At 34.3% G+C, this 10,997-nt stretch overlaps 1 long non-coding RNA gene across 1 annotated transcript; it reads left to right on the top strand.

Annotated features, from left to right (window-relative positions):
* The first annotated feature begins 3,407 nt into the window (after positions 1-3,407).
* LOC136812923 (uncharacterized) lies at positions 3,408-4,283 on the top strand. Its single transcript, XR_010847423.1, has 3 exons — positions 3,408-3,554; positions 3,702-4,006; positions 4,164-4,283. It is a non-coding gene; the product is annotated as an uncharacterized lncRNA (long non-coding RNA).
* Positions 4,284-10,997: the final 6,714 nt, after the last annotated feature.

Raw genomic sequence — 10,997 nt, 5'->3', positions numbered from 1 at the left:
CTTCATTATGCAGGGTTTCATAAAAATTCGGATATTTTCACCATTTTTGCTGGTGATTTTCACAGCAATCATATCATACTAAAGACCATTTCAGTTTCATCATGTATTAAATGGAAAGAAAGTGTCATCTTTTAATCGTGATATTTATATTTATATTTTTTGAAGTAACAGTTATATTTAAAAAAAATAGAAATTAGTAATTAGAAATTTAAATATTTTTGTCCTCCATTGGAATGGCTTCAGAGAACGACCTTAAACGGTAGGTTCCAAGGCAAGCCAGCCTGGTTCACTTTTCGGGCCTACCCCGGTGGAGGTCCTATAAATTAACCGTTGTATGTTCGTCCGTTCGTTCGTTAGTTACTAGCTTTTCTCGATATTGGCTCATTAGTTTTTTCAGATTTTTTGGAGAAAGATGCATAACTATAAACCCTCAAATGTGACGGAGCCCGATTTTCGAAAAAAAAAATTTTTGGGCAAATCTGGGCTAAAAAACGGGTTTTTAGGACTTTTTGAAAAATTGGATCATTAATTTTTTCTGATTTTTTGCATGAAAGTAGGGTACCATCAAAGGTAAAAGATAGCACAAGCAGATTTTTGCAAAAAAAATTTGTTGGCTCAAAAAGCGCATGTTTATCTATAAGAATTACTATTAATAAGCATACATCAATGTTCTTAGTCAAATTACTCAATTTTCTTTATGAGATAATGTTTTTTTTGCTCATGAGGGTTTACTTTTAAAGAATATGTGTGTTTGGACATGAAATTTTGGTTGCTTGGCGTGTTTTTATAGAAAAACTGGCTAAATCCGATAATTTTTATAAGCAAATTATCAATTACTTAGGTATAAGCTTTTCTCGAGATTGGCTCTTTCAATCTTTATGATTTTTTTGCACAATAATGCATAACTATAATCCCTCGAATTTGACGGAGCTCGATTTTTGGGAAAATAATTTTTGGGTAAATTTCAGCAAAAAAACGGCATAAAAAGGGTTTTTGGACTTTTTGCATGAAAGTAGGGAAAAGATGGCTCAAACAGATTTTATTCAAAAAATAATTTTTCAGTTCAAAAAAAACGAATCTCAGGCATTTCGAAAGAAATGACTTTAAGAATCCGGAGAGCAAACTCAAGAGATTGAAAGACGATGCAAAGCCACACAACAAATACCCGGATCAACTAGCAAGTAATCAATTTGTGGTTTCATATGCATAGCACCCGGAATGGTCATTAATACCCAGAACAGTTCATATCTCATATAGCAAAATTTTCCTCTAGGCTAGCATTCCTCAAGAAGTTGCCACCAGGACCTCCTCGACACCGTTATCCACACTTACCATCCAAACGGCAATAGCCACTTCAACTACAACTACCAACACTACTTTTTCAACGTCAACTTGTTCAGTAACAACCTTACCCTCATCTACCAAAACATCTTTGCCATCAACAAAAAATTCCAACGCAGTGGAAAAGTCATTCTTGTCAGGTTCTGAAAACCTTTATCTTCCTGGACGACCTCAATTAAATTCGACTAGAACAGGAGAAGGTATTTTTATCTGCTACAGTAGACACTCTCTAATTCAATTTTTAAAAGATTCAAAATACGAAATTACTACTGCGTTGAAAGTCTTTGTTAAAAGATACTTGAAGTCAACTCTATAACTGATAAAGGAATCTTGAATTTTTTAACAGGTTGTCTCTATGTTTATTTTTAAGGGGTCAACAATGAAACTGGTTACGATACCATTAATATTTCGGATGAATTAATCGACGATAGTCCTCCAAGAGATGATGATGGTGTGTATTAAGATTTTTCACAATATTTTTCACAATAATCACAACTATTTGTAGTAGTCTTAAAGCAATGAGACAAAGTCGTAGTTACATATATATATTTTATTTTGATTATTAGAGCATGATTCAACTTTCGAGCTAAACTCAAGCTTCAGTCAAGGAAGTGATGATGTGATCGATGGCTATGAATATTTCGAACCGTACAGATGTGTTATGGTTTACGAAGAACAACTTATGCAACTCTTTGAAAGATGTTCGAGATGCGGGGATAAGATTGCTTTTCTGAACTTTGCTGGCAGGAAAGGATCTGCTATTGTTGTGGAGGTATGATCACAATTTGGAATGTCATTCGTTCTTTTGAAGTATTGTATCACCGGGGGGGTTCTAGGGTTGGTGAATGAGGGGTATGTGCGGACGGGACCTCCGAAAACCGACCCTTAGAGAGACCAAATTATAGTGAAAAAGTTACCCTTAGAGAGACTTTTTCGAAAAATTTTCTCTAATTTTCAAAGATTTCCTACCCTTAGTGAGACTTTTTTGTAATTTTTTCTCTCAAAATCGTGATTTTTCCCACCCTTAGAGAGACTTTGAAAGGTGAAAAACTCATGTATTAGCTTTTGGTATTGAGAATTAAGTTTTAGTATTGATTTTGACTTGTTGAAGTTCCAATTTTGTAATATTGTAGAATTTCGTTCCCGCAATCCTCATATATTCAATGCTTCATTCACATATTTTTGTTCAGGTATACCGTTCGCAAAATTCGAGAAGTTCGCTTGGCTACTGGGTTTGAAGCTCTTCTCCCCGGACACGTTCTACCGTTTAAGGACAGTACTCTTAGGATCCAAATAAACGGGGGGGGGGGGTTGGAAAATTTTCTAGATTTTAATAAACGGGGGGACCTAATTGCCGGGGGGCATGGAAATTGTACTTCTGAAACCCAAAAATAAGGTAAAAACAGGCTAAAATCAGGCTATTTAGAGCAAAATAAGGGGCCTTCTCTTTGACAGCTGAAAATATTCTTAGAGATTAATAAACGGGGGGTCCTAATAAGGTCCGGGGGTTTGGAAAGTTTTCGAAAAATTGACAAGCGGGGGGGGGGCCGTTTATTTGGAACCTAAGAGTACACAGCACCTGTGATAAGAGAAGAATGGGTTAAAGAACATCAAAAGGTAATAAATGTAATTTAAAAGTGTCACCATACTTCGTTAATTCTAGATTAAAAAAGGAAAATGATTGTTCCATATTTGTTTGTTTTTCAACACAAATTTACTGATACATACGTATTTAAATTATTATTTCAGAATGTTGAAGAACTTAAGAAGGAAGACAAAGTCGTGTTGATCGGGGATGGACGATGTGATAGCCCTGGTCATTCAGCCAAATATTGCATCTATGCAAAAGATGGAAAGGTTGTCGAAACAGAAGTGGTTTCAGTACCTGAGGTAATCTGAACTTTAACAGGGGCTTATGCTAGCATACGGGTTCGAAAATGAATTTTTATTACATTTATTTGGTCCTCCTTTTTAGGTAAAAAACTCAAATGCAATTGAAAAAGAGGGATTCCTAAGATGCATTAATCGGATTATTGGTTATGCCATCAACATCGAGGCTATATCAACGGATCGTCACAACCAAATCCGCAAAATAATGAAAAATGATCCTATTCTGAAACTGATACGTCATCTGATTGATCCATGGCATGTAATCAAAGGTCTGATAAAAAAGATCAAAGCAATTTGCAAGAAGAAGAGCTGTAAAGGATTGGGTATTAATTTTTTTTCGTTGATCAGATATTCTCAAAGATTTTTTCTGTTGTTTAATGTAAAGGAAACTAGTGTTTCTAAGGAATATATTTTGCAGTGTTTATCTATCATCATAGCTATTTCTAGAATTGATTTTTATAAATTTTCAGAAGCATGGATCGAAAGCATTGCAAACCATTTCTGGTGGTGTATTGAAAGTGCTACGTGTGGTGATGATCTAGTCGAATGGTTCACTTCAATCATCCATCATATTTCTGGAAAACATAGTAGGAACTGTTGTACACACTTCAAGAAATGCATGCATGAACCCATTGACGACGATGTAAACAAATCGACAAAGTGGCTCAAGGCTGGTAGTGAAGTTCACAACAAACTTAGCACCCTCTTTCTCAAAAAGACCTTGCATAGGGATCTCCGGCAAATTGGAGATGTTGTTCATACGACTTTATTAGAAGTAAGTAATTTTCCTTCTTTTCAAAATCAAATCTTAAAAAGTAATTTCACATTGACAGCAAAATGAACAAAACGTCACTAAAAAATATTCTGAATTTAAACAAAAACACTGAATTTTTTAGAATTTATTCAGCCTCATAGAAACTCTTTCTTTTCAGGTTTATCAAAATGTCATCTCTAAGTATCTGCCCAAGCTTTACCATTTTGAAATGACCATATGGAGCTGGGAGTCATGTTGGCAGCATTAGATAACAACAACAACTGTAATCGACCTCAAAAGATGAAAGTTTTTGTTCTTCTTGCGCCCCTCTTCAAGAACTTTGAAAATTACCCAAAGTGATCCTTTTGACAGACAAGCGGATTTAAAGTTTGGATGATCGATGATGCATAATACAATAAAGTAAAAACAAATCTCAGTTGTAATTCAAGTGTGAAGGAGATATGTGACCCTAGCTCTGTCTCAACTGTTTACTAGTACCTAGGCATTTAAAATATAGAATGAAAAGATCGCCAGTTGATGCTTTGTAGCTATGCAATGTTGTATATAGAGTGTGTTGTGTTGTAACATAAATCTAAAGCACTTACATATGTTTCAATGACTTTCCAGCATGGATTTTGTTTTCTCCAACTCTTGGCAGAAAACACACTCGATGTCAGTCATATGTGGCTGGCAATTTGAACATTGACACTAATTTGATGCATCCAAGCCCACCCTCACAGCATCACTAGATCTAGAACATGACACCCAACTACCATAATCATCGCTTCCACTACCAGATTCTTCCCCTTCTTGTTTCCTTGGCTCGAACTGATAAGGTTGCAGGAATTCAAAATTGTTATTTTCTTCATTCTTTCAGGCCATTTTCCACACTTTTCACACAAGACCAGACAAGCTTCTTTGATTTTCGATCCCTCTATTTTTTTTTTGATTTTCCTTTCATCCTAGAATAAGGAACTCCATTGTTTATTCCCTTTATCCTTATCTTCACTAACTTACCGAGCCAAAAAAACCTCTGCGAAGAAGATACACAAAACATCGCGGAATTTTGTGTGTTAAAGCTAACTCGGCTCAGCCGATATACTCACAGCGAAAATGTAAACAAAGATTATCTGGAAAATGGCCGCCAATTCGACTTTTACATTTATTATCTAAAAATTACGAAGACAGATATCAAAGCTCAGACCATCTTCTATGGTAAAATTTTACATGAAAAATTGTCTCCTGCAAGTCCTTAACTAGCCTGGAGATCCATGCTATGATTTCTTATTCTATATACTGATGGCGAAATATATAGCATGGAATGGGCTGACAGTTTGAATTTCCCATATCCTAATAACGGTTGAAAACACAGCCAATTAAATCCTGTTATTGTTTCACTGGTCACACTTTCTTAAAGAAAGCGCAAGTTCCGAAATTCGGTTTTTATTTTAGTAAGTGAGGACAACGCTTAATTCGAATTTCGCACTGTAATTTTTTTTGAGGCCAAAATCGGACTCACAGCTCTGACCCGTCAAGTATTCATCAGATTTAAAAAAATACGCAGACGGGTTCCTGTCTAGTCCTTAACCCGAATATCTACCTTTTAGAAACCATCTGATTATCCCTTTAAAGGGGTGGAAGATGCAGGGACAGTACTCTCAGAGAAAATTCATAAAATTGGGGGTCATTATTAACTGATTTTGGGGTGATTTTCCCAAAAAAAACAAGGAAAATGAATATTTACATATGATCACGTAAAAGTAATCTTAGTTTTGTTTTGCAAGTAGAAAGTGGTATGAACTCTCTCTTTTCATGACATGACGAAACCAAAAATATTTCCTTGCATCACATTATCTTGAAGCATGCGTGAAGGTTCACCTTTCCGGAAATTTCATTTTTCAACCAAATTCAATCAAATTGCTAAAATGTTGTTCCCTAACCTTTCTTTCAGTCTCTGTTATAAAACAAATTTTGTTTTGTTTTTCTATAATAGTTTTCAAACTATTATTTTTACACTTTTATGTTTTTTTCCATGTGAAATTCATCAATGTCCAATGATGGGAGAAGAATCTCTCGAAACGTAGCCAAACGCAAATCTCGTTATCCATATATAGAGAGGTAGATTTTTTCACCGTGATATTCCTGATGCCCGATGATGGGAGAAGAGTCAAATGTAAATCTCGTGATTATGCAAGACACGATAAACTTCCACCGAATATTGACAATTGTCCTTTCCCATAAAAAATTCCAAACTTCATTTATCAAGCAAAATTGATTTAAGTTGTGTTTTTGTTGGTATAAATGCTTCTCCTCTAAAGATAAACCAAAACAAAAAATGTTTCCTCAGAATGAAAGTCGTCTTTTCTATGTCTTTTGTCACTCTTCACAACATCAAACAAAAGCAGATGAAATTTCCATCACACAGCATAGAGTCTTTGTGAGAATCATACATTGATTGATATTGTTGTGTAATTCTCTCAAATTACTGATTAAATTGAACAAAAATGTCCTCAAAAAGATTTGTAATTGCCTGATTATTACCACTTTTCAAGACTTCAATTCCTTTCTTTTAAAAACACTGCATTGACAGCTTTCAAAGAAATGAAGTCGTTTGTTGTACAAATGGCTACCCTTCAAATCATTTCAATATTTTGCCGGCAACGACATGCAACTAAAAGTTACCTTAAAGGTAGAAATTTTGGCGGGAATTTAATTTGACGGATGCACGAAAAAACTAAATTTGGCGGGAATTTAATTTGGCGGTCGCTTAAAAATTTAACCTTAAGATGGTGTCAAAACAGCAAAAAAATAGCAAAAACACCTTAAAAGAGATCATATTTTCAAAACGTTTAATTTGGCGGGAATTTAATTTGGCGGATGGCGGAAAAAAGAAATTTTGGCGGGAACTTAATTTGGCGGATTTCAGTCCAATCCGCCAAAATTTCTTCCTTTAAGGTATTTTTGTAGGAAATCTTTCACGCTCAAAATGGTTGGTCAGGTTCGGTCTCGTATTTTCGAGAAATTTCCTTGAACCACCTCAAATTTGCCATTTCACTGGATGCATTTTCTGAACCAGGTTCAAAATTAAAGATTTTCCTAGCACAGAAACAGCTAGACAGGAACCCGTCTGCGTATTTTTTTTTAATCTGATGAATACTTGACGGGTCAGAGCTGTGAGTCCGATTTTGGCCTCAAAAAAATTACAGTGAGAAATTCGAATTCAGCGCTGTCCTCACTTACTAAAATAAAAACCATATTTCAGAAGTAGCGCTTTCTTTAAGAAAGTGTGACCAGTGAAACAATAACAGGATTTGATTGGCTGAGTTTTCGACCGTTATTAGGATATGTGAAATTCAAACTGTCAGCCCATACCATGCTATATATTTCGCCATCAGTATATAGAATACACCTTTTTTTTTATATAAGGAACCTTAACTTTGCTCTGAGCCTGGAGTTCCTTATTTTTACAGAAAATTTCAGCCTCAAAGTTCCTTTTGAGTTCCTTATTTACATAGCTAGTTCAAGTGAAAACTCTTACTTTTACTGTTCCTTAGAACTTGTTTTCGTATTCTTAGCCTGAGCAGTTCCTTAACAATTCCTTATTTTTTGGACTACTTTCAGCCTCGAGTTCCTTATCACGGCGAACTTTGATCGGATTCAATTTTCCTTGTTTTAGCCAACTTTTTGGAAATTAACTGAGAAGAAATGCTTTCTTTTTCTTTTATCCTTTAGAGGACAAATATAAGTACATTCTGTGAAAATTTCAAGTCTCTAGCACTTTCCTATCCGGAATTATCTTGATTCCGATTTAGAGGGATCTCAAGCGGGATGAGGACGGGATAGAGGGATCTCTCGAAAACGAAAGTGCCTAATAGCTGGTGAATATTTTTATGTATCAAAAAACTTTTTTTCCTACTTTTACATTGCTATAAGGATACTTTATATACCAAATTTCATCTCCTTATGAGCACTAACTAAGACGATACAAGGGATATTAGCCAAAATAATCCCGATTTTGCAAAAGTTCCAATGAAATCTAAGAAAAGTTTGAAAATCTCTCATGGATCAAAACACTACCCTCAACATAATCTCAGCAAAAGCTGAAACATCATCACACCCCAATTGCTCGACCGACAATACCAACAAATATGATACAAAACAACAAAACATTCAAACAAACAATTATACAAAGAAAAAGAAAATGGCAAGATGAAGACAAAGCCTAGAGTCAGGTGTGGTACCAAGAGTAAGCACTCTCTGGCGCCCGCGAGCCACCCGTCATCTTTACCAAAGAAGAAATAGTGTTGATCAGACACTATTTCGTACATAAAAAAACAGAGAAGAGGGATTAAAATAAAACAAATTGTAAACAAAAAAGTTTAAAATTTCTGACCATACAGTGAAGTACAGCAGAAAGAAAGAGAAAAAGTTGAAAGGTTGACCGAGAGCCCGGTTCGGAACCCCGTAACCGAGTGGCCGTACACATTGGAAACGAATTAGGAAATGAGACAAACTCAACAAACTTAGACATAAACTACAAATATACTAGACAGAGAGAAAGATACAACACATTGAAATATAAAACGACTCTATCGATTAAAAAGAAATGAAAATTAGTAAATTAGTAAAAGAAACAGTGACAAGTCCAAAATTTTTTTTTGTTGTTTAGTTGTGGAGTAATGAATCTGAAAATTTTTTCGCATTGCTGAAAAAGGTTCTCAGTGTGTATCACTGTGTATAAACGTGTTCCTTATAAAAAAAAAAACGTGTAAGAAATCATAGCATGGATCTCCAGGCTAAGAAACAGCTAGATATGTAATCCCGCAAAAAAAATCATAACAAAGATTTCTTACAGCGCGAGAAAGCTAGCTACGCCGTACACACAAAACCTAAAGATTTTTTAGCGCAGCAAAAGCTAAATTTGTCGCGCGCACACGGAAACGCATGCCGCATACAACCCCTGGTAAAATAATATCGAGATGAACGAGAAGAAAACTCACTTCCGATCAGAAAACTAGATTTCACTTGATTCCCTTTCTTCGTATTTTGTTCCGCTGAACCATTTGAACCCCCTCAGATCCGCCGCTGGTACTGTGTGACACCTCTTGAAACTATATTTATTACTTCCCCTACGAATGTGAATTGTATTTGAATTGTACAATTCAAATGTATTTCAAAGAAGGTTCAGTTACAATTCAAATAATAATTCATATACATTTCGCAGTTAATTCAAAAGCAGTTCATGAACTGCTTTTGGATTGTATAATTTGGATTGTATTTGAATTATGAATTTCTAAGAATATAGTTAGCAATTCAAATACATTTCATAATGCCATTTCAAAAGCAATCCATGAACTGCTTTTTGATTGTATAATTTGAATTGTATTTGAATTGTGAAAATCCAAGAAAATAGTTAGCAATTCAGATGCATTTCAAAAACGCATTTCAAAAGCAATCTGTGAAATGTTTTTGAATTATCTAATTTGAATTGTATTTGAAATATGTTTTTGAAAATCACTTTTTATGTTTCAAAATTATAATTTAAACACATTTCAAATTGAATTGTATTTGAAACATAGAAGTCATTCCATTGCACATTTCACATTTCAAATGCAATCTAAATCATGCATCCCACAATGCAATTAAATTTGGACAAGATGGCAGAATTTGAAAACACCAGAAAATTCAGAAAATTTGCTGAGTTTATTATTAAATTTTATTAGCAAGAAAGATTCTTTATAGATACTCCCGTATACTCACATGAAATTTAACGAAACTGCTACCTCCTTTTAATTCAAAACATTCAAGCATTTTTTTGAAAAAGAATTAGGTTGTTTAGTGGAAATTCAACCAAGACTTCCAGAACAATGACTCCTACAAAACGTAAGGTTTTATTTCGAAAGTATACTGAAGAACAGCTTCTCTGATCTCTGTTTACAGATCGCAAATGGCTAAAAACTTTGACCCGTCCTTGCTATCTTTCCCTTTAAAACCAAATAAATCTGTGTAAATTTAGAATAAAAATCCTGTCCAATTATCTAACAGGCACAAAATTCATAACAAATCAACAACTTACATACATTATTGCCAGGACCAGCCAGGACGGGAACTATGTGAAAATATATACTGTAATAACCCAGCCGGCACTAAGATGTTTTAGCAACGTATTAAATACGCGTTATCGAATGCGCGGATACGTTTAAAAGATGTCTCCGTTGGGTCTTAAATGTCCGCTTTAAAGACATCTTTGCGAAGATCTGCAGCAAATCCTCTTTAAGATGTCTTCAAGACGTATTCAATACTTTCTCACGATCCTTACGAAGATCTGTAGCAAAACCACTTTAAGATGTTTTCAAGACGTATTCAATGCTTTTTAATGTCCATTTCAAATGCATCTCAGACAAGATACGTACAAGATTTTAGTTTTGGCTTTTCACGGAGATTTCCGAAAGAGATCATTAAATTCAATGTTCCGACTATCAGCGTAATCTCGCTCACTTTCTTTGACGTTTTGTACATACTAACATACTGATTGTCAATGGGAGAAGGAAAAAAAACATTAGAAACACAAGTTTATGTTATAGTATTAAACCATCCTTTGGTCAGAGATCTATTACGGAAATTTTTGAATAAATACCGTTTCAATAAAAAAATTATGAAAATTAAGAAAATTTATAGAATAGAATTTTTATTAAAATTAATAAATAAATAGTAATTTACAGTGGAACATTTACACAATAATTGATTACTCAAACAGATATTTACAATTAAAAATACACTGTAAATCTGAAATCAACTTTTCACAATTCAAAGTAGTGAGTTTAAAAATCCCTAGGAAAATGAAAGTAATAACGTAAAGAAGCCAGAATCCCAAAAACCTATACGTGCGAATCCTTGAATTCAATTTTATATTGTGACTTAAAAATTAATCCAGCCAGGACCATGTTTTATTATGGGAAGTAATAACCCTATTCAAATCTACACATAAAAATAAAATAAATAAATAAACTCT

Source organism: Clytia hemisphaerica, unplaced genomic scaffold (assembly GCF_902728285.1).
Source record: "Clytia hemisphaerica strain Z4C2 unplaced genomic scaffold, Clytia hemisphaerica genome assembly, whole genome shotgun sequence".
Classification (NCBI taxonomy): domain Eukaryota; kingdom Metazoa; phylum Cnidaria; class Hydrozoa; order Leptothecata; family Clytiidae; genus Clytia; species Clytia hemisphaerica.
Note: the sequence above shows the minus strand (reverse complement) of the source record. Positions and strands in the feature narration are given on the sequence as shown.